The 24,523-nt window shown below is 48.5% G+C and overlaps 1 long non-coding RNA gene across 1 annotated transcript in view; it reads left to right on the forward strand.

Moving 5' to 3' along the window:
* The window catches only part of LOC116982432, a 110,996-nt gene extending 86,715 nt beyond the window's left edge, over nt 1–24,281 (forward strand). Inside the window, exon 3 of the long non-coding RNA XR_004414459.1 lies at nt 23,583–24,281. This is a non-coding gene — a long non-coding RNA (uncharacterized LOC116982432). The remainder of the gene's footprint in view (nt 1–23,582) is intronic.
* The last annotated feature ends 242 nt before the right edge of the window (nt 24,282–24,523 follow it).

A 24,523-nucleotide genomic window follows, 5' to 3' on the forward strand; every position in this document is an offset into this window, starting at 1 on the left:
CGTTGGTTCATTGGAGGGTGAGACTGGAGAGTTGTTGGTGGGGAACATGGAAATGGCAAAGGCATTAAACGAGTATTTGTATCAGTCTTCACCATAGAAGACACAAAAAAATATTCCAACGCTGGATAAACAGGGGGCGGTAGGAATGGAGGAGCTAAATACTATTAAGATCCCAAGGAGGTGGTATTAGGGAAATTAATGAGACTGAAGGAGGATAAATCCCCTGGGCCTGATGGATTACATCCAAGGGTCCTTGAGGGAGATAGCGGTGGGGATTGTGGATGCATTGGTGATAATTTTCCAAAACTCCCTGGAGGCACGGAACGGTCCCAGTGGATTGGAAAATGGCCAATTAACACCTATATTTAAAAAAGGAAGTAAACAGAAGGCGGTAACTATAGACCGGTTAGTCTAACAATCGGTGGTGGGTAAAAATGTTAGAGACAATTATTAAAGAAACACTAACGGGGCACTTGGATAAACATGACTTCATCGGACAGAACCAGCATGGTTTGTGAAGGGGAAGTCCTGTTTAACGATCTGCTCGAATTCTTTGAGGAAGTAACACCCGGGTGGATAAAGGGGAACCGGTGGATGTGGTATACTTGACTTCCAAAAGGCTTTGACAAGGTGCCACATAAGAGACTATTGCTAAAAATAAAAAATTATGGGATTGGGGGTAATATATTAGCATGGGTAGAGGATTGGCTAACAAATAGGAAGCAGAGAGTGGGATAAATGGTTCATACTCGGATGGCAACCGGTAACTAGCGGGGTTCCGCAAGGGTCGGTGCTGGGACCCCAGTTGTTCACAATTTATATAAATGATTTGGAGGAGGGAACCAAGTGTAATATATCAAAATTTGCGGACGATACAAAAATGGGAGGAAAAGTAGGGGATGAGGAGGATAGGAAGAGTCTGCAAAAGGATATAGATACGCTAGGTGAGTGGGCAACAACTTGGCAGATGAAATTTAATACTAATAAATGTGAGTCATTCACTTTGGGAAAAAAAAATGATAGGGCAAGTTATTTTCTAAATGAGGAGGAGCTGCGTTGTAATGCAACGCAAAGGGATCTAGGGGTATTAGTACATGAATCACTAAAAGTTAGTATGCAGGTGCAGCAAGCAATCAGGAAGGCCAATGGAGTTTTGGCCTTTATTGCTAGGGGGATTGAGTATAAAAACACGGAGGTCTTGCTGCAGCTGTACACAGTATTAGTGAGACCACATTTGGAATACTGTGTACAGTTCTGGGTCCATACTTAAGAAAGGATGTACTAGCCCTGGAGGCAGTGCAGCGAAGGTTTACAAGATTAATTCCTGCAATGAGGGGATTGACATATGAGGAAAGGTTAAGTAGGCTGGAACTCTACTCTTTGGAGTTTAGAAGAATGAGAGGCGATCTCATTGAAACATATAAGATCGTGAGGGGCCTTGATCGGGTGGATGCACCGAGGATGTTCCCAATGATCGGGAAACTAGAACTAGGGGACATAGTTGCAGAATAAGGGGGGGCTCTTTAAACTGAGATGAGGAAGAACTTCTTCACCCAGAGGGTGGTTAATTTATGGAATTCACTGCCCCAGGGAGCAGTGGAAGCAAAACTTTAAATATATTTAAGACTAAAATAGATGGTTTTTTAGCTGCCAAGGGGATAAGGGGCTACGGGGAGAGGGCAGGGATATGGACCTAGGTATGGTTAGTATAGTAAGACCTGAGTGATCGCCTGGACAAGTGTCGATCGCCTGGATTGGGGTCGGAGAGGAATTTCCCGGATTTTTTTCCCGAATTGGACCTGGGTTTTTATCCGGTTTTTTGCCTCCCCCAGGAGATCGCGAGGTTCTTGGGTGGAGAGGGGTGATAGCGGTATAAAGGGGAGGGTAGTGTCTTGTGTTCTGTGTCGTGTGTCTACTGTTTGTGGGTAGTTGTGCTGTTTAGTGTTCAGCCATGAGCGAGTGGCGGTGCGGGCTCGACGGACCTGGTGGTCTACTCTCGCACCTACTTTCTATGTTTCTATGTTTCTATGTTTCTATACTGAGTTGGATGATCAGCCATGATCATATTGAATGGCGGTACAGGCCCGAAGGGCCGAATGGCCTACTCCTGCACCTAATTTCTATGTTTCTATGTATCCCTCGCCTCACCCCTCTCCCTCTCCTCCCCCTCCCCCTCCTCCGCCCACCCCCATCCCTCTCTCCCCCACCCCTTCCCTCTTTCCCCCTGCCCCGTTCCCCCTACCCCTCTGTCCCTCTTCTACCACCCCCCCTAACCCTCCCTCCCCACTCTTCCACTTCTCTCCCCCTTACCCCACCCCTCTCCCTCCCCACTGCTACCTCGCCCCCTCCCTTCCCCCTCCTTCCCCTCTCTCCCCCCACCCCTTCCCCCTACCCCTCTGACTCTCTTCTACCTCTCCCCCTCCCTCCCCACTTCCCACTCCTCTCCCCCTCCCCACCCACACCTCTCCCTCCGCACTCTTTCCCCTCTCTCTCCCCCTACCACTCTCCCCTCCCTCCCCTACCCCATCTCCCTCCTCCCCTCCCCTCCCTCCCCTACCCCATCTCCCTCCCATACGCCTCTCTCCCCCTCCCCCACCCTTCTCTCCTCCTGTCCCCCACACCTCTCTCCTCCCCCTCTCCATCTCCCTCTCCTCACCCCTCTCCCTGTCCTCCCCCCCCTCCTCCCACACCCATCCCTCTCTCCCTCACCCCTTCTCCCTCCCGCCACACTCGTCCCCCTCTCTCCCCTACCCCATCTCCCTCCCCTACACCTCTACCCCCTCCCCTCTCTCCTCCCCCTCCCCCACCCCTCTCTCCTCCCCCTCTCCATCTCCCTCTCCTCACCCTCTCCCTCTCCTCCTCCTCTCACCCCCATCCCTCTCTCCCCCACCCCCTTCTCCCTCCCCACTATTCCCCCTCCCTCCACACTTCCTCCTCTCTCCCCCACCCCATCTCATTCCTCCCCTCCCTCCTCCCTCCCCCACAACTCTCTCCCCCTCCCCTCTATCCTCCCCTCCCCACCCCTCTCTCCTCCTCCCTCTTCATCTCCGCGTCTCCTCCTCTCCCCTCTCCTCTCCTCATCCCCTCCCTCCCCTCTCACCACCCCATCCCTCTCCCCCCACCCCCTTCCCCACCCCCCCCCTCCATCTCCCTCCCCACCCCTCTCCTCCCAATCCCCCCTCTTCCCCTTCCTCCCCACCTCTCCCCCCCCTCTTCCCCTTCCCTCCCCCACCCCACCCCTCCCCCTCCCCCACCCCCCTCTCCCCTTCCTCCCCATTCCTCTACCCCCTGTCCCTCTTCCACACACCCCCCCCCCCCCACTCCCCCACCACCCCCCTCTCCCTCCCCCCCCCCCCCTCTCCCCCCCCCCCCCCCCCCCCCCTCTCTCCCCCCTCCCCCTCTCTCTCCCCCTCTCTCCCTCTCTCCCTCTCTCTCCCGCTCCCCCTCCCTCTCCCTCTTCCCCCCCTCCCTCCCCCCTTTCCCCCTCCCCCCCCCCCCCTCTCTCCCCCCCCCTCCACCTCTCCCCACCTCCTCCCTTTCCCCCCTCTCCCCCCCTCCTCACCCCTCACCCTCCTCCTCTCCCACGCCAACCACCACCCTCTCTCCCCCCACCTCTTCCACCACCCGTACCCCTCTTTTCCGCACTCTATCCTCTCCTTCCCTCACCACTATTCCCCCTCTCTCCCCCCTACCCCTCTCCCTCCTCCCATCCCACTCTTCCCCCACCCCTACCACTCTCCCCCTCCCTCCACACTCTTCCCCCTCTCCCTCCTCCTTCCCCTCCCTCCTCCTCCCTCTCTCCCTTTCCCGCACCTATCTCTCCCCCTCCCCCAGCCTCTCTCATCCCCTCCCCCACCCCACTCTCCTCCTCCCCTTCACCCCTCTCGCGCCTCCCCTCCCACCACCCTCCCCCACCCCTCTTCATCCCTATCGCCCCCCCCACCCCCTTCCCCTCTCTCTTGCACACTCCCCGTTACCCCTCTCTCCACCGCCCTACCCCTCTCCTCCCCTTCCTGCCCTCCCCGCTCTCCTCCCACTCCCCACTCTCTTCCCCCTTCTCACCACCATCTCTCTCCCCCTACCCCGCACTCGCTCTCGTGAGGACGGCCCGGCTCGGTGCTGGAACAGAGCTTCCGTGAGGGGCTGTGACGCTCCCGGGGGGCGGCCTGGGCCGAGGAAGGAACGGTGCTCCCGTCGGAGTGCCGAGCTCGGGGAGGTGCGGCGCTCCCAGCCCGAAGGAGGAGCGGCGCCCATGTTTGGACGGCCCAGCCCAAGGGAGGAGCGGTGCCCATGTCGGGGCTGCCCGGCCCAAGGGAGGAGTGGCGCCCATGTCGGGGCTGCCCGGCCCAGCCCGAGGGAGGAGCGGCGCCCATGTCGGGGCGGCCTGGCGCGAGGCTGAGACAGTAACGGCACTCACGTGAGGGCGATCCGGCTCGGGGCTGGAACGGTGCTCCGGTGGCTGGGATGGCGTTCTGGCGGCGGTGACCTGAGTCCGGGGTTCGGCCGCGGGCCAGCGGCTGTGTCAGCAGGAATGGTGGATGGCAGCTTCGACCACCCCGGGGCCGCGGTGTTTGAGCCGCGGGACTGTTTGCTACATCGCCCGGTGGGGTATCGCCTCAGCGCAGAGAGAGAAGAGGGAAGAGACTGCAGCCCTAAGACTTTTGCCTCCATCACAGTGAGAAGGTGCTATGTGGACTCACTGTGGTGGATGTTAATATGTGTTTATTGTTGTTTTTTATTGTATTGTATGTATGTATGACTGCAGGCACGAAATTTCGTTCAGACTTCGGTCTGAATGACAATAAAGGAAACCCTGTATAAAGGAAACCCTGTAACCCTCCCAAATCTCTCCTGTTTCCTCCTCCCCCTCCCCTCCCTCCCTCCCCTCTTCTCACCCTCCCCTCTACCCACCCCGTCTCCCCATCCCCCCTCCCCCCACCTGTGTGTTTGGGGGTGGTTAGTGTGAGTGTGATGCCGCAGCCCCCCCCCCCCCAGTGAGTGTGTGTGTGTGTGTGTGTGTGTGTGTGTGTGTGTGTGTGTGTGTGTGTGTGTGTGATTTCGCATTTGAATCACATCTCCTCAAAAACTGGACGCTGAAAAGGTGAAATGTTTACATATTCCGGTAGAGATTTACATTATGATTTCAAAATCCCATCATTTTTAAATTTGGTTCATTATTTCCTGAATTTCTTACTAAAATTGTTCACCAATCTGACTTTTTTTCAAATATAATCGCTGGCCAGCTGATGGCGTCACTATGCCTTTGCTCGTGGCCTACTTGGCTTGTGGCCCATCCCACCCCACCCCCGGCTCTGGATTAATGCAGCTGCAGTCAATGCGCAGGCACACTGTTTCCCCCTCCCCCTCCATCCCCTCCACCTCTCCTCACCTCTTCTGCCCCTCTTCTTCGCCTTCCTCCCCCTCTACCTCTCCCCGCTCCTCTTCTCCCCACCCTCTCACCCCTCCCCTCTCCTCACCTCTCCTCCCCCCTCCTCTCTCATGCTCTCCACTCTCTCCCCCTATCCTCTCTCTCCCCCACCTCCCCCCACATCTCTACCTTCTCTCCCCTCCCACTCCCTCCCTCCATCTCCCCCTCCCCTCCCATCTAGTCCACTACCCCCCTCTCCCCCTCCTCTCTCTCCCTCCCCCTCCACCCTCTGTTCCCCGCTTCCCACTACCCTATTCACCACCTCCTCTCCCCCCACTCCTCTACTCTCCCTACCACTCTACCCCCCACTCTCCACCCTCTCGCCCGCTCCCCTCTCTCCACTCGTCTCTGCACCACCTTTTGGTGTTTGAAGTAAAAAGGCACTGCATGCAAATGGTTGTTTGGGGGGTTTGGGTTGAAGTAAAAAGGCACTGCATGCAAATGGTTACTTTGGGAAGTAAAGATTTTAGATAAAATGCTACCGCTTACGGCTGTGATTTTTCGCCACCTTACTCAGTCCCCCTCCGCTCATTAGGTGCAGAGGATTCTTCCCATCAATAAAAAACAAAAGTGTTATGAGTGTTTAAAAATGTTGAGAATCTCTCTCCTGTCAATCACGCCATGAAGGCCACACCTTTTCCGGTGGGAGGGGGAGGGATTATAAAACCCAGACGTGTGGGTGTGGCTCAGTCTCTGCATGATGGGGGAGGGAGAGGTCACGACTGTCTGAGCTGTGAATCAACTGAACACAGTGAATGTCCACTGAACTGTGAGTGTGGTGTTTTCTGTGGTTTTATGGTGTTTTTTTATGGTGGTTTCACTCTGCTTGATATGGTATGAAACTGCATTTGAATGTGGTGTTGTTGCACCCTGCATGAAATGGTATAAAACTGCACTTGAATTTGGTGGCCTTGCACCCTGCTTGAAGTGGTATGCAACTGCACTTGAATTTGGTGGCTTTGCACCCTGCATGAAGTGGTTGGAAACTGCACTTGAATTCGCTGGCCTTGCACCCTGCTTGAAGTGGTATGAAACTGCACTTGAATTTTGAATTTCACTAATCTGACTTATTTTTCAAATTTAACTGCTGGCCAGCTGATGACGTCACAGTGCTTTTGCCTGTGGCCCACCTGACACTTGACCCCGCCCCCTGGCTCTGAAATTAAGCAGCTGCTGTCAACGTACAGGCGCACTGTTTTCCACGAGTTACGTCACCACCCTCCACCTTTCTTATGTCACCACCCTCCACCTTTCTTCAAAAGGCGCAGAAAGAAAGAGCAAGTTCTGCAGATCCCGAGGTCACCGGAGGTCACCGCCGCTCACTGGCTTGCATTTGAAGAAATCGCCCAGCCGTGCCGCTCGCAGGACGTTAAAAAAACCATACTGCCTTCTTTCACGCGCTGCCGGGAGCGAGGGAGCGAGATATTATTGTGTTCGAGAACCAGCCCTCACCTCTGACGATGCCCCATCCACCCTTCAAACTCTCTACCCTCCCTCTCCCCCCACTCCCTCTATGCCCCTCCCCCTCATGCTCCCTCTTGCCCCCCTCTTTGCCCCCTACCTCTCTGTGCCTCTGTGTCCCCCACTGTGTCCCCCACTGTGTCCCCCACTGTGTCCCTCTGTGTCCCTGTGTGTGCCTCTGTGTCCCCCTGTGGCCACCTATGCGCCCCTGTGTGCCTCTGTGTGCCCCCCCTGTGCGTCCCCCTGTGCGTCCCCCTGTGCGTCCCCCTGTGTGTCCCCCTGTGTCCCCGTGTGCCTCTGTGTGTCCCTCTGTGTGTCCCTCTGTGTGTCCCTCTGTCTGTCCATCTCTGTCCCTTGTGTCCCTCTCTGTGCATGTGTGTCCCTCTGTGTGTCCCCCTGTGTCCCTCAGTTTGCCCCTCGCTGTGCCCCTCGCTGTGCCCCTCTCTGTGCCCCTCTCTGTGCCCCTCTCTGTGCCCAAGTGTCCCTCTCTCTCTATCCCCACCCTTCCCTCTCTAGCCGCGCCTGTGAGTTGGGGGCTCTGCGTGAGAGGATAGGGCCGGGGATGGGGTAAAAGGAGTGAATGAAAAATATTAATATAATATCAATGTAGCAATGTTACAAAATTTTGAGATTTAAAAAATCAAGTCTGCAATTTATCCCATCAGATAAAGCATAAAAATAAGTTTAATTTGACACCTAATTCACTTTCATATCTCAAGTATTTAAAAAGTTATGGTCATTTTCATACTCGGAAATTAGCATCTTGTTCCCTATTGATTTTCTATGGACATAACAAAAAAGCTGTGATCGTGGACAGTCAAAAGCCCATAACTTTCTTAAAAAATAAGAGAACTGAATGAAATTTCCAGTTATCATAGATTGAACCATTCTGAAAAATGGTTCAATCTAAGATATAAAATAATCTTACTTGGATGACCTGAAATTAAAGCATATAATTAGTTAGTTACCCAATTGTAGCTAATTTCAAACTTCAATTACTAGATCTAAACATCTATCCATTTCTTAATAAATGATTAACATTTTTAAATAGCCTAAGTGTCCAAATAATATTCACAAATAATTCACAATAAAACATGATTTTTAAATCTCATTTACATTAATTTATAGGCCAAATGGAAGGGATTTAGTGTTTAATTGCTGTAAATTAAAGTCCATTTAAATCAGCTTTCCAGTGGGATCCTGTGAACGCGCTGGTTTAGAACGTTCACATTGCGCTAGATTTGTGCCTCAAATGCCCAGAGAAATACTGCGGGATATAATGGGCCCAAAATTAGCTGCTAGCAACATTAAACTTTGTATAAAGGGATCTTAAGAAGCCCTTTTTAATGTAAAAATAAACAACCTACCTCCTGTTGTCCCCTGTATGAGATCCGGTCGGTTGCCGGCCGTCGGGGGTTTAGAGGTTAATTTTTAAACTACTATAACAATTAGATAAAGCTCTGTAAGAGCTCAAGCGACGGAATCTGCCAGCGAATATCCGTTAATAATTAACTAGGCTGAACTTCCTCGATTTGAACAGCCTGGAGGAAATCGCGTTTTAAACCCGCCCCCCTCTAAACGGCGCCAAAATCGCGCACACGGGCTGGGACAGATTTTCAACGACGCTTCAGGTACGCTTTGCAACCATATAGGATCTTTGTTTGCAACATACCTAATCAATGGGGGTGGTCTGTGTGTGTGTGTGGTTAGTGTGTGTGTGTGTGATGCCGCAGGCCTCTCCCTCCGCCCACACCCGTGCGTTAAAGGGACGGGACACAACGGGTCCCCCTTGGCCTAGTAATTTATAAAGACGTGAAACAACAAATTTAGAGTCTTAAGGGGCTTTTCCACTTGCATGCGATTGCGTGCGTTTTGCGCGACCAAACGGAAGCAAAGTTCACGCGAAGTTCGCGCTAAGTACTCGCTAAGTACGCGCGTGACGTCACTTGCATCATGCTTACCAATCAGCTGGGCAGGAGGCGGGCTGACTGAATTTGGGCATCGCACGGCGTCGGGCGGTGACATCATCACGCAATGCCACGCTGGGCGGTGACGTCAGCACGCAACGCCACCCGCTAGGCAGATGCCATTAAGACGCTGCGTACGCCGTCAAGACGCTGCGTAAGACGTCAAGACGCTGCGTATGACCGCAATGCGCCTGCGTGCCGACAGGCCATTGGCGTGCGAAGCTTTCGGCCACTGTCAGAATTGTGGAGCCCCGCGCTATGTCGGGACCAGCCCCGCACAACTTTGCGCTTCTAAGTGGGACCGGCCCCGCGTGGCCATAGTGTGGCCCGTACACCTCAAGTGACCACGAGGTCGCGTAATTTGCGAGCCCAGGTTGCGTAAGTGGGACAGGCCCTTTAGTCATAGTGTCATGCAGCACAGGCAGTGATGGAAATGGGAGGGAGGGGGGGGGGGGGGTAAGCAGGGGGACGGCGTTCCCCTAGTTTTAGTTTCTATGCTGTGCATGAATTCACAGCTTTATCCTGCGCTACTTAATCCAAGGGCAATCGAACGCGCGGACAGATGGGCAAAAGCAATGATCATAGAGCAGAAAAGGTGGCATTTCGGGTCGAGACCCTTCTTTAGACTGAGTCAGAGGAAAGAGAAACAAGAGATATAGAAGGTACTAAGGACAAATGAATGGAAGATATGCCTATATCTCCCGTTTCCCTTTCCCTTGAATGTCAGTTTGAAGAAGGGTCTCGCCACTGCCCTCTGTGGCAGGGAATTCCACAAATTCACAACTCTCTGGGTTAAAACGTTTTTGCTCACCTCAGTCTCAAATGGCTTTCCCTTTATTCTAAGACTAAGACTAAATGGGTGGGCTGGTCCGCCAATGCAATATTGTGGGCTGAAGGAACTGTTTTTCAGTGGGCTAGTATGGACATTGTGGGCCGAATGGATTCGAGGGCTGGCAGCTCAGTCACTCAGGCTTGGTGGGGTGGCAGCTCAGTCACTCAGTTCTGGTGAGCTGGCAGCTCAGTCACTCAGGCCTGGTGGGTTGGCAGTTCAGAAACTGCCAGAAATTCTGCCCAAAACAGGTGAGAGACTCTGTGAGAGAGAAAGGGGAGAGGGTGGAGAATCAATTGTAGACATTTTTCGTATTTTTCTGCAGATTGCAGCAATGAAGGAGAACAGTCTATCCTGGTCTGAATCTCACAGGGAGCCAATGAAGGGATGGAGAAAAATACTGGGGTGAGGTTTAATACTTGCAGGGGGAAAACTTACTGATGGGCTGAAGGGACTCCTTCTGGGCTAGTACAGGCCTGATGGGCCGAAGGATCTCTTTAAAAAAAATGAGTGAAATCTCAGTGAAAGTCACTTTTTCTGGATTTTTCCTAGCCTGGCCCCATTAACCATATAAACTCATTTCATTTCATTTGCATTTCAAATTCAAGCACAGGGCAGGCCAAACAGCTAATTGCATTTTCATTTCATTTCCATTTCCATTGCAGTTTCATGCACAGGGCTGTCCGAACAGCTCATTGCATTTTCATTTCATTTCCTTTGCCATTGTAGTTTCAAGCATAGGGCAGGCCAAACAGCTCATTGCATTTTCATTTCACTTCCATTGCCATTGCATCTGCGGTTCCTTCCTGTTGGGGGGAACCCTGGCAAATGGCGGCTCCTAGTCTGTTCCCTCCGCGTGCCGCTCTGGGTAGTGGGTGGCACTTCAGGTCGAGACCCTTCTGCAGACATTCACAAGTACTCTCACCAACGAGAGTTCAGTTCAGTCTGAAGAAGGGTCTTCTCTCCACAGTCGCTGCCTGTCCCGCTGAGTTACTCCAGCTTTATGTCTAACTTCAATTTCAAGAGTTAAATAAAAAACAGAGAGTGCTGGAGGAACTCAGTGGGCTAGACGGCATCTGTGGAGGGAATGGTTCGGAGTTGTTTCGGACAAGGGTTCTTCTTCAAAAGGAAGGAAATGCAGATCAAAGATACTAGAGCGGATACTAGTATCTTTGCCGCTGATCAGGCATGATATTCTTCCGATTTAAATCGAAATTCCGGTTTTATTGTTTTCCTATTTGTTAATTTTTTTGTGCCCGATTATTTGGCGGACAATCAACCACTCTCTCTAAGGGGGTTGCGTCCAATCACCAACCAGCTTCCCTTAAAATTCCCATCCAATCAACAAATCGGTCTCCTCCCGTCCAATCAGCCGCTGTCTCCAAGGGCATTGTGTCCAATCACATAATGCGCTGGTCACTCGGCGGCCAATCAGACACAGTTTCCGAGGGGCCTTTTGATCAATCATCTACCTGCTTCCCGCACTGAAGCAGACGATGGCTGCTGCCAACACAGGGAGAGAGAGAGAGAGAGAGAGACAGAGACAGAGAGACAGAGAGACAGAGACAGAGAGAGAGACAGAGAGAGAGAGAGAGAGACAGAGACAGAGACACAGAGAGAGAGAGAGAGAGAGAGAGAGCGCACTTTTCTCAGCTCTGGTGGATAAGAAGTTTTGAAGCAGCCTTTCAAGGATTTTGATGATGACGGAGGAACAGAGGCAGAGAGACTTCATAGTTTGAAGTCATATGCAACTGTGGTATCAGCCGCGGGTACGGGGCCATTTGAGGATGAGCCTCATGGTGACAGATAGGTACATATGAAAAAGCGGTCTTAAGCTTCAAAAGGAGTGTTTTCATGAAGGTGGGAGAGATGGAAGGCGTTGAGGGGAGCTTTGATGTGGGCCATAAGGGTCTCCTCAGAACCGTGTTTAGTAGTTGGGGAAACGCACGGTGTCATGTGTGCGGTGAGTTGGACATCGCCGAAGGGAGAGTCATAACCGCGGGGCCGCTGCTAGAAGTTCTAGTGCAGCGGCCCAGGAATGCACTGCTGGCCATCCGGGGTGGCTCGTCATGCCTCGGTGACACGGGGTGGTACTGCTGACTCGGCTGGGGCTGCTAGGTCCGCGTCGGTGATCCGGGGTGGCAGTGATAGCCCATCTGGGGTGGCAAGTTCTGCCTTGGCGACCCGGGGCAGTGGTTGCCCCCGCCCCCATGGCCTGAACCTGTGGTGGTGGTTGATGGCGAGGAGCAGGAGGGGGGTGAATGGGGAGGGGAGAAAGTTTGGAAGAAGCAGAAGAAGAAGGGGAGGAAGAAGAATAACCCCACCCAAGCGAGTATTGGGTAGGCTAATGGGAGTGAAGGATGATAAATCCCCTGGGCCTGATGGTCTGCATCCCAGGGTCCTCAGGGAGGTGGCTCCAGAAATAGTGGACACATTGGTGATCATATTCCAATGTTCAATAGATTCAGGATCAGTTGCTGTGGATTGGTGTATAGCTAATGTTATCCCACTTTTCAAGAAAGGAGTGAGAGAGAAAACCGGGAATTACAGACCAGTTAGCCTGACTTCGGTGGTGGGAAAGATGCTGGAGTCAATTATTAAAGAGCTAATAATGGGGCATTTGGATAGCAGTAAAAGGATTAGTCCAAGTCAACATGGATTTATGAAAGGGAAATCATGCTTGACTAATTTTCTGAGATTTTTTTGAGGATGTGACAAGTAAAATGGATGAAGGGGTGCCAGTGGATGTACTGTATCTAGACTTTCAGAAAGCCTTTGATAAGGTCCCGCACGAGATACTGGTGACAAAAATTAGAGCACATGGCATTGGGGGTAGGGTGTTGACATGGATAGAAAATTGGTTGGCAAAGAATCGGAGTGAACGGGTCGTTTTCAGAATGGCAGGCAGTGGCGAGTGGAGTGCCGCAAGGCTCGGTGTTGGGGCCCAACTGTTTACCATATATATTAATGATTTGGAAGAGGGAATTAGGAGCAACACAAGCAAGTATGGGGATGACACAAATCTGGGTGGCAGTGTGAACTGGAAAGAGGATATTAGGAGGTTGCAGGGTGACCTGGACAGGTTGAGTGAGTGGGCAGATGCGTGGCAGATGCAGTATAATATAGATAAATGTGAGGTTATCCACTTTGGCGGCAAAAACAAGGGGGCAGATTATTATCTCAATGGGGTTAGGTAAGGTAAGGGGGAGGTGCAGCGAGACCTGGGCGTCCTTGTACACCAGTCACTGAAAGTTGGCTTACAGGTACAAAAGACAGTGAAGGAAGCTAATGGAATGTTGGCCTTCATAACAAGAGGATTTCAATTTAGGAGTAAAGAGATTCTTCTGCAGTTGTATAGGGCTCTGGTGAGACCACATCTGGAGTATTGTGCACAATTTTGGTCTCCTAATTGAGGAAGGACATCCTTGTGATTGAGGCAGTGCAGCGTAGGTTCACGAGATTGATCCCTGGGATGGTGGGACTGTCATATGAGGAAAGATTGAAAAGACTAGGCTTGTATTTGAAAAAGCTACTTTTATAACTACTAAACCAGGTTCGCTTCTTAATAAACAGACACCACACAAACTGTTTGGTAGACCAGTTCACAACTTTACTTATTATCGGCCGATGGAAGGGAAGGAGAACTCCAGTCAAGTGACCATTACAGACACTTGACCGTCCTCCGTTCACCTCCCTGAACAACAGAATTACATTGCATTAAATAGGGTTTTTTGTCCCCTTAGCACATTCCACAGACATTAGTCATGGTCAGAGGTACAGGAAAAGGTTTCCACAGAATGCATCACATCAAAGGCCTTTTGTTTACATAGTACAAGATAACATTGGCCATTTGGTTTACGACATTTTATCTTTCTACTTCCCTGGTTCCTTTCTCGTCCTTCATAAACATTGGCCATTTGGATAATGCCATTTTATCTTCACAGAGATCACCCTAGCTCTTTCGCTGCTTCCTCTCTGTCATTTGGTCCCTCATAAACATTGGCCATTTGGTTTATGGCATCTTACTTCACAGATATGACTAGCTGTTTCTCTCTTCCTTTCTCGCCTCCTCCCCCATAACATTGGCCACTTTGTTTATGGCATCTTACTTCAAAGAGATCTAGCTCTTCTCTGCTTGTCACTTGGGAGACAATGTTATGGTATTTATTATCTTACACACCGCAACCTAAGGCAAGCCTAATTTGACAATAAATATAAGCTGTAAGCTAGCCCAGAAACCTATTTTAATATCTTCTTATATTTTAACTAAAATTCAGCTTCATCATTCCATCCTTTTATCAAATTTTTGATAACAACTACAGTCCTTGCTGAGTACATACGAAAGACCATAAGCATCTCATCAGACAAATTAATAGTACACTAGTAACACAATCATTTCATAGTGGACAATCGTTCCACAAGTCCCTCCAAACATTTTAAATGGCCACCAACCTCCCCCGGACGTGACACTAAGATACTACCATAGGACAGGGAAAGGATCATAAAAATTGCTCAGCCTTTATTCGGCTTCGCTTGGAACTCCCCTTGTGCTGGTGTAACTGGTTCATGCTTCTCTTGTGTGGCACTGCATTTGCAACATAACAATGCCCTGTCACAAATATACTGTTTCCTAAAAATACACCAGTGCCTTGGTTGTGGCAAAAACAGGTAGATTTAACTGGCCTTTGCAGACCTCTTACTGTCTGTAGTCAGGGTATCTTTGCTGCGCTTGTCATGTTTGACTTCAATCTTGTTTAAAAGGAGGTGTGTACCATCCTTTAAATGTGGGTTAGTCCGCAAGCTTGCCATTCTGAAGAAAGTTCAGTCCATGTGGGCTGGGCCACCCCAGAATAAAGGAAGCATCAATAGCCCATCGTCCTTGTTTCCACAAACTGTTCACAGTCAATCAAATGTATCCAGCGACGATGATCTTCAATCTTTACAGCAGTTCATGTTGTTAGCAACACTTGGTTGTTCTTTTCAACACAATCTCAATTTCTTCTTGTCCCAGCACCATCATCGTATAGCTTTTATGGCCTTGGTCACTGGTTTCCAGCAAAAACTCCTCCAACCTGGAAATGTAGATCTGGCAAGACATGGGTTAATTGCCGTCCATACATAATTAGTTAACTGCCCAGGGCCTGTAAGTGGCTTCCCCCCACTCTCCAGGGGGTGGACACATCAGCTTTTCCTGTATCAATAAAAAGTTGTAAATCTTGTTCCCAGCTGAGTTTCTCCAGCACTTTAGTCTTCCTTTGAGCTTCCAGTATCTCAGTTCCTTCTTAACACATCCCTGTGAACTTATTCTTTAATCCAATTATATCCGAAGAGGCTCTCCCCACCTAAATATTCAATTCTCCAAATATGTTCTCTTCCCCAATCTACTTTATCTTCTCACCTTTCATCCCTCATTGTGAGTTCCCTCAAACCCCCTTTTGTAAGTCATAATACAATTTTTCATCTACCATCATTTCCCTCAAACAGCCCATGCTTCAAAATCTTTTTGTTTGCTTGAAAACAGTAATCTTGCTTCATTTGCATTTTAAAAGACAACCTCTGTTATCATATCAAAACAATCTTTCCCAAAAGAACTCACTCAGAATCAGTAATCAATAATACATTTTCTTTTTCTCTGTAATTTTGACATTTCCAATCTCATTTAACACTTTAATCGGGAAGAGTCTTTTTTTTTAAAAACTTGGTTCAAAAGATTTATAATCAACCAACACTTTATCATTCGAGTATAGCTCCGCCCCCCCATTCATGCCTGTTTCTTAACGGAGCACACCATAAACTGTCCATTTGCATTTTAAAGGACAAACTTCTTAAAGCGACACACAACTTTGCTCATTGCTTCGAATTTCACACATTCCACATACAAAAAACATTGCTTTACAATCAGTACATATACAAAAACATTGTTTTACCAGCAGTATATATACAAAAACATTGTTTTACCAGCAGTATATAATATTTCATCTTCAAAGACATCTCTTTGTAATTTACTTTCCCTTTTTCTGACAAGACTTCTGTTTACCAAAATCCTGGTTACCTAACCCTAATTGGACATTGATCCAGATCATGATTAGTCAGACTCCCCTTGACTTTTCAGTCTCCCTAGCTCTTTCCTCATTTCTCCATCAAATTTCCCTTCATCCCCAATTTTTTTATAACATAGTTGCCTGTCAGAAAAAGGATTTACCTCCGGGGTAATTTTGTTTTGCAATCCCCATTGACTCTTTCCACCATCCCAGATGCCTGTGGGTGGTGTACACAGTGAAATTGCAGTCGAATATTAAAATGTGTACATTTTTCCTTATTAATAGTGGTTAAAATGAGGACCATTGTCTGAACTTATGACAGTAGGTAGGCCAAACCTGGGAATAACTTCTCTTAACAACAATGTTACCATAGTTTCAGCAGTATTATTAGTGGTTGGTAGAGCTTCACTCCACCTGCTAAATAAATCTAAAATCACTAAGCAATATTTATAACACTGGGCCCTTTGGCATTTCAATAAGATCAATCTGTATGCATTCAAATGATCGTGATGGCATTGGCGTCACCCCTGAGGGTATCTTAAAATGGTTTGCCTGGATTACTTTGTTGGCAAATTTTACATTCAGAGGCCTGCCACCACATTTCCTTTGTTATCCTATCATTCCCTCCTTACCAGCATGGGTAAGACGGGTAAAAATGTAGTGTACACCAACTTGTCCAAGCGGGGTGTGCTGTATCAATGGCACAGCCCTCCCGTTTCCATAGTTATATTATATATAAGAGGCGTCCCTCTGTAATGTACATACCTCCTTCATGTTTGGCAGGACCGTTCTATTTGCTAGCATCTGTTTAGTTGCTGTCACAACGCACTTGGATGTACAGGCTGCACTGTTTGGATACACTATCGGCAACTCATTGCCTTTTGCTATAGGGTCCCCAGCACCAGTGTGTGCAGTACATTTAACAATGACCAGCTGTTCTGGTAGCATCAATGCCTTAAACAAATTACGCACAGAAAGGCATTCCCGTGCTCCCAATCCTGGGGAGCTTTGTAAGGTCAGAACTTCAAGGTATAGGGATGTTACTGACGGAACTGTCCCAGGTAAAGATGCCATTGCTACTGGTAGGGCATAGGGAGGTGGACATCTCCCAAGATTATCTAACTCCTCATCTTCATTACCAGATAGGGTCGTCGTGCCAGACATGAAGTCTCCTCCAGAGGATTTACCAGTACTGGGTTTATTTTTACTAACCATCACCTGTTTCTCACCTCCTGTCTGTCTTTTAATTATTTTCTCTTGTTCCTCTGCCCACTGGCATTCTAGTTGCAATACTTTCCATCCTTTCCGAGTGCTATCCTTGTTTCTTAACTCTATACCCTTCTTACATACAGCATCCATCCAACTTCAAACTCTATACTCTCCTCATGCTTCTTCTCTGCTTCTGCTTTCCACGTTTTAATTCCTTTCTTCCATTTCTTTCCTGCCTTCCTTTCCCATATCAACATCTCTGCTTTTTGAATCGTCTCGACATTCCATGTGCCCCCTACTGGCCAAGCTTCATCCCCCAACCGTTTGGTCAACTTGTAACTTAACATTCTAAATTTCTTATTATACTTAGGATTCAAATAACACATATGTTGGACTGTTATCCAGAGCATTCCCCATAGATAGATAGAAAGAGAGAGAAAACAGACTTCTTAATTCCGAATCGTTCCAAATATATCAACCAGGCCGACCCGCTAAATGAGACCCCAGTTTCTCAATTTGGCTGACTTTTTAACTCTTTAATATACGACCCAAGTGTCTCAACGAAGCAGACCCACTAACCGGGACCCCTGTTTCTCAACCTGGCAGACTTCTTAAATCTTTAATATACAACGCCACTTATTTCTGAACCTGACAACTCTTCAGATGTCTCAATAAGCCAGACGCACACCTCACCTCCCGTATCTCAACCCGACAAAACACGGATGTCTCAACGAGGCCGATAAGCCCTTAGTAGAGAGAAAAGAAAAAAACAAAGAGAGATAGACAGAGAGAGAGAAAGAGAAACCACTCACGTCCTTCCTAACAAGATACACAAGCCCTTCTTAAAAATACATGCACAAGTCTGTCTTAAAAATACATACACAATCCCTTCTTAAAAAAAAACCATATAAAGCCCAACTGGTCTTACCTTTGTCTGTTTCTAAGAACCTCGGCAGGAAACCAATTCAATGTCTGATGAAGGATCACAGATGTTCCCGGGAGTTTCTAGGGAGTCGGTCTTACAAGGGGGCTGATAGAGCTCAGTTATCTCCCTTCCAATCCCGGCAACCTCTGCAACCTCTTGCACAGTCAGCCGTTGATGTGGTCCCAGCGAGGCCTGCATAACTGCGCCAATGAAAAAGCTACTTTTATAACTACTAAACCAGGTTCGCTTCTTAATAAACAGATACCACACAAACTGTTTGGTAGACCAGTTCACAACTTTACTTATTATCGGCCGATGGAAGGGAGGGAGAACTCCAGTCAAGTGACCATTACAGACACTTGACCGTCCTCCGTTCACCTCCCTGAACAACAGAATTACATTGCATTAAATAGGGTTTTTTGTCCCCTTAGCACATTCCACAGACATTAGTCATGGTCAGAGGTACAGGAAAAGGTTTCCACAGAATGCATCACATCAAAGGCCTTTTGTTTACATAGTACAAGATAACATTGGCCATTTGGTTTACGACATTTTATCTTTCTACTTCCCTGGTTCCTTTCTCGTCCTTCATAAACATTGGCCATTTGGATAATGCCATTTTATCTTCACAGAGATCACCCTAGCTCTTTCGCTGCTTCCTCTCTGTCATTTGGTCCCTCATAAACATTGGCCATTTGGTTTATGGCATCTTACTTCACAGATATGACTAGCTGTTTCTCTCTTCCTTTCTCGCCTCCTCCCCCATGACATTGGCCACTTTGATTACGGCATCTTACTTCAAAGAGATCTAGCTCTTCTCTGCTTGTCACTTGGGAGACAATGTTATGGTATTTATTATCTCACACACCGCAACCTAAGGCAAGCCTAATTTGACAATAAATATAAGCTGTAAGCTAGCCCAGAAACCTATTTTAATATCTTCTTATATTTTAACTAAAATTCAGCTTCATCATATTCACTGGAGTTTAGAAGGATGAGGGGATATCTTAGAGAAACATATAAAATTATAAAAGGACTGGACAAGCTAAATGCAGGAAAAATGTTCCCAATGTTGGGCGAGTCCAGAACCAGGGGCCAAAGTCGTAGAATAAAGGGGAGGTCATTTAAGACTGAGTTGAGAAAAAACTTTTTCACACAGAGAGTTGTGAATTTATAGAATTCCCTGCCACAGAGGGCAGTGGAGGCCAAGTCACTGGATGGATTTAAAAGACAGTTAGATAGAGCTCTAGGGGCAAGTGGAGTCAAGGGATATGGGGAGAAGGCAGGCACAGGTTATTGATAGGGGATGATCAGCCATGATCACAAGGAATGGCGGTGCTGGCTCGAAGGGCTGAATGGCCTCCTCCTGCACCTATTTTCTATGTTTCTATGGGACAAACGTTAGCGGATGGACCCTTGCCTAGATCTGAGACCACCCAAGGGGCGACTGTCAGCCCCAGTGAGGTCCAGGATGCACCTGACGTGGCCCAGCAAGGAGCTGAGGTGGTTCAGACGGGGGCAGGGAAAGTAAAACGTGCGGGTGGTAAATTGGAAGCGGGTCGTGTGGAGGCGGAAGACCCTTTATGGAGGTCACCGTGCCGCCGTATGTCAGCGGGATAAAAAGAAGACATGCGCCTGGCAAGAGAGAGTGAGTTCGTGGGTCCAAAGCTAGGGGGATGCCTATTTCAAGACCTTCCACCCCTGATGTGGTTGGTGGTCATGAACTAATGTCTTCTGGGTTGGAGGTTGGGACTCTGTTTCAGGGATCTTCTGCAGGTGATATCAGACCAGTTGCTGTGGTTGACTCCTCTGGAGTTGTGTCCTCTGAGCCGGTGGATGTCCTTTCATCTCAGTGGCCATCCAAGGGAGTTATTTCATCGGGTGTTGAGGTTATCTCCCCTGGGTGTGTGTACTCTGGGTCGGATGAGGAGGTCCCCTCGTTTCAGAGGCCTTCTGAGGGTGCTGGCATGCCAGATTATGGGGTTAGCTCCCCTGGTAGTGTGCCCCCTGAGATGGGGGATGAGCAGAGTCAGCCTGAAGGGGGAGGTTCGGGGGCATCATTGTTCCAGTCTGTGCTCCCTATTAGAGCCAGTGGGGTGTGCTGCCTCACCAGCTGAGTTAGCAGGAGTGAGCCAAAAACAAGTGCTGATTCTCTGGGTGTTGCAAGTGGAGCAGTTACTCTGGGTGCTGTGGAGGTCGGGGCTGTTTCAGGTTGCGATCCTCTTTCGGATTCCAGGGGTGCCAGTGCACCATGGAACCTGGGGGTGCCTCTTGTTTTTTCTTCCCCAAGCCCAGAGGTGGAGGGTGATGGGAGAGTGCAGGAACCTAACCTTTCACTGGGCAGCTTGTTGCTGTCAGGGGTATCAGGACCCTCCCTCGGCATTGATCCTTGGGGTGGTGTCATGCTGGAGGAGGGGGAGAGTGACAAGGCCAGCTTGTGCAGTGGGGTGAGTAAATCTTCAGAGAGATGTGGCCCTTCGAACTCTGACAACGACCTTGAGCGCTGTGCAGAAGAGTTTGTTGTTCCAGGTGTGAGTGGGTTGGCTGAGTGTCCAGGCTCCAAGGCCGTGTCTCAAACAGTTGTCATCCATGAGGTTCGGGAGTTTCTAAAAACAAGCCGAACGGTCAGGACAAAAACGGAGGCTGCAAAAAGACGTTGGGCAAATTGGCCAGGTTTGATTAAGACTCTCGAGGCTATCCTTAGCAACAAGGATAGTGATCTTCCTGAGTCTGAGAAGTGTCAGTTTGGGGACTTTTTGGAGTTCCTGAGAGAGAGAGTTTTTAAGTCTACGGTGAGTATGAGGTTCTCAATCTAGTGTGCCTGCACATTCAAAGTAGCCACACTAAATTTAAACGGTAGACCGAGTTTTCGTAGATTTCAGCATCTAAAGGTCCTTAGAGAGGGAAAATATGCAGTGTGTTTTCTGCAGGAGACGCATACTGTTGTGAGTGATGAACCTACCTGGTAACTGTAGTGGGAAGGGGGGGGGTGGGGGGTCTACATGAGCCATCTCAGCTCGAATTCGAGTGGGGTGTCTTTACTGTTAGCCCCGAATTTTCATCTGGAGGTCCTGAAAGTGCAGGAAGTTGTGCCAGGACGTTTGCTCCATCTGGCCGTGAGCCTGGATGGCATGCCGTTGCATTTCATTAATGTGTATGCCTCCAGCTCCGGCACGATGCAGGCCGGCCTACTTCTGGAGGTGACTGCTCTGTTGAGCACTATTGATAGTGCAGAGTGTGTCTTCCTTGGGGGGGTTTATAATTGAACACTTGAGGCGCGAGACCGTTCTGGTACTCAGTGTGCCCCTGCTGTAGAGAAGAAGCTGAGAGGTTTGATTGATTCCTTTGAGTTGGTTGATGCATGGCGGATCCTCTACCTTGGCAGGACTTTCATATGAAGAAAGGCTGGATAGACTCGGCTTGTACACGCTAGAATTCAGAAGATTGAGGGGGGATCTTATAGAAACTTACAAAATTCTTAAGGGGTTGGACAGGCTAGATGCAGGAAGTTTATTCCCGATGTTGGGGAAGTCCAGAACAAGGGGTCACAGTTTAAGGATAAGAGGGAAGTCTTTTAGGACCGAGATGAGAAAATCATTTTATACACAGAGAGTGGTGAATCTGTGGAATTCTCTGCCACAGAAGGTAGTTGAGGCCAGTTCATTGGCTATATTTAAGAGGGAGTTAGATAAAGGGATCAGGGGGTATGGAGAGAAGGCAGGGATGGGATACTGAGTTGGATGATCAGCCATGATCATATCGAATGGCGGTGCAGGCTTGAAGGGCCGAATGGCCTATTGCACCTATTTTTTATGTTTCTATGTTTGATTCCAATGCTTTTTCGCGGAGATCTGAGGGGGTGGTTCCCGCATTGATCACATGTACATTCAGTTTCATGGAATTATGTATTTGCACTCCTATATCCATCTGCCCCACAACACTCCTTGGTTGTGAAAAATTACAGCAGGATCTTGATCAGTTGGCTTGGTGGTCTGAGGAATGGTTGATGGAATTTAATACAGTGAAATGTGAGGTGTTGCATTTTGGGAAGTCTAACATGGGCAGGACCTACATAATGAATGCTCGGGCTCTGGGGAGTGTTGCAGAGCAGAGGCATCTTGGAATGCAGGTACATTGGTCCTTGAAAGTGGAGGTGCAGGTAGATAGGGTGGTCAATAAGGCTTTGTGCACATTGGCCTTCATCAGTCAGGGTAATGCGTATAGAAGGTGGGAGGTCGCTTTGCAGTTATATATGACGTCGGTGAGGCTGCATTTAGAGTATTGTGTTCAGTTCTGGGCACCATATTATATGAAAAAAGTTCTCAAGCCGGAAAGGGTACAGAGAAGATTTACAACGATGTAGCCAGGACTCGAGGGTCTGCGCTTTAGGGAGAGGTTGAATAGGCTGGGTCTCTATTCCTTGGAGTGCAGGAGGATAAGGGTTATTATTATAGAGGTGTATAAAATCATGAAAGGAATAGATCGGGTAGATGCACAGAGTCTCTTGCCCAGAGTAGATGAATCGACGACCAGATGACATAGGTTTAAGGTGAAGGGGAAAAGAGTTAATAGGAATCTGAGGGGCAACTTTTTCACAGAACGGATGTACGGAATGAGCTGCTGAAGGAGGTAGTTGAGGCAGAGACAATTGCAGCATTTAAGAAACAATTAGTTTAGAGGAATATGGGCCAAATGCGGACTCGTGGGACTAGTGTAGATGGGAAATGTTTGCCAGCACTCGCAGTTATTTGTACTCCTTGGCAAACTGCTCATCCACACCATTGATGGGGGACAGGGGTGATTCTCTCCTCCTTAAGCCCACCACCAACTCCTTAGTCTTGTCGGTGTTGATCTGCAGGTGATTCAGCCCACACCACTCAACAAAGCCGTTGACTACACCTCTGTATTCAGCTTCCCTCCCCTCACTGATGCAGCCCACAATTGCAGAGTCATCCGCCAACTTCTGCAGGTGGCAGGAGGCAGAGTTATATCTGAAGTCTGAGGTGTAGATGGTATACAGGAAGGGAGAGAGGACCATCCCCTGTGGGATGCCTGTGTTGCTCACCACCATGTCCGTGACACAGTTCTGTAACCTGACATATTGTGTTTGTCCAGTCAGGTAGTTGGTGATCCAGAACATCAACGGAGCATCCACCTGCATCTTTGTCAGTTTGCTCCTGAGAAGTCATTGGAGGAGCTGGGATGCATCTTCTTTGATAAAGGAAACAGGTAGGATGTCTTCCACATCACAGGAACCCTCCTCTGGCTCGTCTCAGGTTCAAAATTTGCTGGATGGCTAGTACCCACACCTTGAGTACCCTAGGGCTGACACGGTTGGGATCCACAGCTTTGCCTGGGCAGAGTCTGTTCAGCTCCTTTCTCATTGATGGTCAGGTGCAACAAAGAAAGGGCAGAGGAAGTGGACTAGGGGGATTGAGGGGGAGAGTCTGTCGGGGAGCAGGGGGGTGGGTGCCTGGGCAGAGCACCACCATCAAATGTATTGAAAACCAGGTTCAGCTCCATAAACATAAATTCCATTTACCATTCATTCCCCAGCCCACATGCCCAGCTGACCAAGACCCTGCTGTAATTTTTACTATTACAATAGCACCAACTTTGATGATATCATTTGTTTCTATTTGAGTCCTATTTGTTGTATGCCATTATTTGTCCTGAAGTGTATGACAAAAAAAAAGAAAATGCTGTTTTTGCAATCTTCCAGATACAAATTTGTATTTTTTAATGAAGATTCGCCAGCGCATATCAGATTATATAATTGGTGAAAACACAACGGACTCCAGTAACAATAATCATGAAGATGCATTATGGTGCAAACCTGGATGGAGGAATCATGTCAACAATTGTAAACACCATGACACCAATCGTAAACACCGTGTCAACAAAAATAGTAATCATCATGTCAACAATTGTAAACACCGTGACACCAATTGTAAATACTGTGTCAACAATTGTAAACACCGTGTCAACAATAACGGTAAACACCGTGCCACCAATTGTAAATGCCGTGTCAACAATTGTAAACACCGTGTCAACAATTGTAAACGCCGTGTCAACAATTGTAAACACCGTGTCAACAATAATAGTAAACACTGTGCCACCAATTGTAAATGCCGTGTCAACAATTGTAAACAACGTGTCAACAATTGTAAACACCGTGTCAACAATAATGGTAAACGCCGTGCCACCAATTCTAAACATCATGTCAATAATAATTGTAAACACCGTGTCAACAATTCAAAAATGTGTCACCAATTCTAAACACCGTGTCAACAATTCTAAACACCGTTTTAAGAATTGCACTCAACGTGTCAGCAATTTCAAAACAGTTAACAATTTAAAACTACGAGTGAACAATCCTAGACAGCGTGCCAACAATTCTAAACATGGAGATACATAGATACATAGAAAATAGGTGCAGGAGTAGGCCATTCGGCCCTTCGAGGCAGCACCTCCATTCAATGTGATCATAGAAACATAGAAACATAGAAAACAGGTGCAGGAGTAGGCCATTCGGCCCTTCGAGCCTGCACCGCCATTCAATATGATCATGGCTGATCATCCAACTCAGTATCCTGTACCTGCCTTATCTCCATACCCCCTGCTCCCTTTAGCCACAAGGGCCACATCTAACTCCCTCTTAAA

This window comes from Amblyraja radiata, chromosome 1 (genome assembly GCF_010909765.2).
Source record: "Amblyraja radiata isolate CabotCenter1 chromosome 1, sAmbRad1.1.pri, whole genome shotgun sequence".
NCBI lineage: Eukaryota > Metazoa > Chordata > Chondrichthyes > Rajiformes > Rajidae > Amblyraja > Amblyraja radiata.